The following is a 3,984-nucleotide window of genomic DNA, read 5'->3' as shown; positions in this document are numbered from 1 at the left end:
GTGGTAAATACCATTAATTACTTTAAAAGTCAAGCTAATCTTTCATTTCTAGAATAAACACAATTGTAATGCTATATCATCTTGTCTAAATCACAGCCATTTGTCTACCAATTAAATATAGGATTTTGCATCTGTGTTCAAGACCAAACTGAACTGTGATTTTCTTTTATTCTGATGTCATAATTGATTTTTGACATATGGGCTTATGGTAATATCTTTCATTTAACTAATACGTACTGTATTCATGATGGGAAAGGCCATGCTGTACACTATACAGTTGTATAGTGATTAAATATAAATTTTATATGACATATCAGCATTTTAGAAAACATACTCTTTATCTGCCTTCTGGAAGAGAGCATATACAACGAAATATTTGGAAGAATTTGCAAATGAGTCATCTGACCTTGCTGAATTTTGTATGTGTGTGTATGAAGGAAATGAAATGGAAAATTCCTTTTCAGCCATAGTTTCTAATTTTTTTGTCATGAATTTGTTTATAATCTGCTCTCTTTATCTGCTTAATACCTGTAGAAACTGTTCATGGTACCTTCGTGCCTCCTGATACTGTTCATTTGTTACACTCCCTCCACTCATGGTTAAAGTTCATCATCCAATCATTTGCCAGAGAGGCTTTCCAAAGAACCAACTTTCTTCTTTTTTATTGCATATTTCTGTTCTCAGCTTCGTTATTTTGTTTAGACTTTTTTTGGATTTACTTCACTGATATTTTTTCTTCTAAATTATTAAGTCAAATGCTCAAATGGGGGACCAGCAGGTGGCGTGGTGGTTAAGGCGCTGGACACTCCCACATGGCTGACTATAGTTTGAGTCCTGGACCTGGAGGCTTGCTTTCTCACTTTCCCTCTCTCTCTGTCTGTGTTGCTCCCTGGTCAAATTTAAAAAATAAATGAATGAACAAATAAAATTAAATAATTAAAAATATACTCAAATGACTGATATTCTGATTTCTCCTTTTCTGATATGAATATAATACTATATATTTCCCTGTAAACCTAAATTTAGCTATATTTTGCAAATGTCAATTTCATATTTTCACTAAAAAAAATCCAGGCAGTACTTTTGTTTGTCAGAGAGAAAGAGAGAGAGAGAGAAACCCCACCAATGTAGTGTGGTTATGCTGCAGATGTTTTCTCCATTCCCCATCCATTCGGGATTTTGGAAATGCATGTTTATGTCTATAATATGTTTTTCAAGACACTGGGGTTGGGACTGAAACCGCAGTAAGCCACGAGGGATCCAACTTTCTCATTTTATTTTTCTTTGCTTTTTTTCCTTTTCTTTTCTCTTTTTTCTTCTCTCTTCTCTTTTCTCTTCTCTTTTTTCTTTTCTTTTCTTTTTTTCTTTTCTTTTCTTTTTTCTTTTCCCTAGTGTTTCTATAGAGCATATGTACTTACTGGAGAGAGAGAGACAGAAAAAGAGAATAAAAAGGAAAGTGAAAAATTATCCCCCAGAGGGGGTGGCCACATTGCAATCCCTTCTCCTCTATTCTTCTCTCAGAATTTTGGACACAGATGCACATGCGCCTGGCGTGTTTTTCAAGCGAGGGTCTCAAACTATGAAGTCGGCCATGTGACGTGACTGTTTAACAACTACGCCATTGTCTGGCCCATGGCATCCGACTTTATTAACTGCTGCACTAGGTGCCAGGCCCTCAATGTCGTAGTTTCACTATCAATTAGCTCAAACTGTTTCCTAATTTCTATTGTAATTTTTTCTTTCACTAATTGGTGATTTAGGAGATCACTTACCACTTAATTTAAATCACACATGAAGATTTTCCATTACCTGTTGCTATTGATTTATGGTTGAATGCCCCTGTGTAAGAGAACATGCTCTGTCTGTTCCATGTACATATTATTTTGAACTTTGTTTTATGGCTTACAGTTCTTGAAATATGGTGCTCTCTTACTCCCTTCATCCATGTTTTAGCTTTTCTAATTATTTAAAAGTAGTTCTTCACTTTATTCCAATTTAATCATTTTCTAAAACAATATCATTTTAATTAATTTTATGGTATTTACTACATTTTGTAGGTGTGCGTTTGTGTGTGTGTGTGTGTGTGACTTTGCGGAGTACTTTTTTTTCCCCAGTACTATTTCCTGTGCCCCTCATGGGTCTTTGACTATATCTAGGCCGTGACACAATATTGATGAATTAATGAATCTATTTATCAGCGGTGGCTAAATTTCTGAGTAGGTAAAATGGCCTAGGGTGAGTATGCACCATGTACAGAAATAACCAAAGGTAGGACTTCCAAGAAAGGTCGGCAGGGGGGCCAACAGATGGCGTGGTGGTTTGCACTCCAGACTTGGCGGCTTGAGAAACATGCTGGGTATGTGTGCATGATGCCTCAAATCCCAAGAATAGAGTGGAGGAGAAAGGACTGTGCTGTGGCTTTCCCCTGAGGGGTGAGTTCTCACTTGCCTTAAAAAAAAAAAAAAAAAACTGTTTAAGAAAAGGCAAGCTTTAGGTTAACAGAAGCCATAGACACTTAAAGTTTGTAGTCACTGGTTTAAGTAGCATAGTAGCGTAAGTTGAATGAATAATTATGAAATCCCATTTCTAAGTCAAATATGAACTTGTATCCAGACATGAAAAGATTTGCATAAAAACATTTAGATTAATACCATTGAGCATAATTTAGTTTACTTTTGTTTTGGTTTTGTGTCTGTTTGCATTCTCCCATTATATAAATGTTAAAATTCATTACATGGATCATTTTTAAGAGAGTGAAATGTCAATTATATCTCATAAGGGAAAAGAAGAGCCTTCTACAGAGACTCCTAAAAGAAAATATTTCCAAAGATAAAATGCACTGTAGCAGAACAAGAAAAAATAATTATTTCCATTTGTAGTTAATAGGTTTTACCTTAGACTTTAAAAAAAAAAAGTGTATTTATTGAGAGAGAGAAGTAACTTTCACAGGGTCTTGCCATGCCAGGAACCTCTCCCCAGCCTTTCAGCCAGACAGAATCATAGGCACACCTACTATATTCAAGGTGACTCAGGATTCAAACTTGAGACCTTGCCAAATCGGTCCAGTATCATGCAGTGGTGCTCTCACACCTGTGCTCTGTGGATGGTCCTACTTCAGACTTTCTATGGTTATAAAAATACTTTTCGAGGCTAAGACTCCTACTATTGTATGAGACAAAAATGAGACAAAAATGCTCACAATTTTTTTTTATATATAGAGTATTATTGGGGGTGGAAGGGGGTGGGGAGAACTTACTCTGAGTATATGGATAAAGGACTCGAGAAATTAAGATGCTTTGGAGATTTGGAAGTTTTATGGTTGACCTGAGAGCTCAGTAAAGGGGGAGAATTTAGTTTATATTTCCTTTGTCCCTAATCCTTTTATCACATTAATGCCACTGATAAATGATGTGCGCAGAGGAATAGGGGTATATTCAAACTCTCATGCCTTCCTTGGTGTAGGTATCATTAATGGCATTCCCTCTACTCAGAACTTCAGTACTATTTTAAAGGAATACTCAAATGTTAAAGGGCATATCACTGCTGCGTAATTCCAGAGACAGAACAAGGACTTACACAAATAAAATAGATAAGAACACCTTTCATATGACTCTTCCATATGAAGCAAAGCCTTTGTGTTCAATTCTGGTCTTTTAAACACAACGTTCCAGGGTATTGTAATTCTTATTTGTGCACAGATGAGTCGTAGCATTATTCTTGGGCAGTAAAACAACTTGCCAATAGGTTTGAGCATGACTTAGCATCTATATGGCTCATTAGGCCATAGAAATGAAAGCAAAACATTGTTTTATGTATATTGCAATATAATAAAAAGGAGCCATAAAATGGAATATAAACTTGGGCACAATATTGATATATTCATTGACCTTTATAGATATGTGGGCAATAATTTTTTTTTCAATAAACGGATCAATACCATCATATTTGAAACTAAGTTAGCCATAAACCCCTGAAATCTTCCTC

This window comes from Tupaia chinensis, unplaced genomic scaffold, assembly GCF_000334495.1.
Source record: "Tupaia chinensis unplaced genomic scaffold, TupChi_1.0 Scaffold000364_1, whole genome shotgun sequence".
NCBI lineage: Eukaryota > Metazoa > Chordata > Mammalia > Scandentia > Tupaiidae > Tupaia > Tupaia belangeri.
This window is presented reverse-complemented; position numbering follows the sequence as displayed.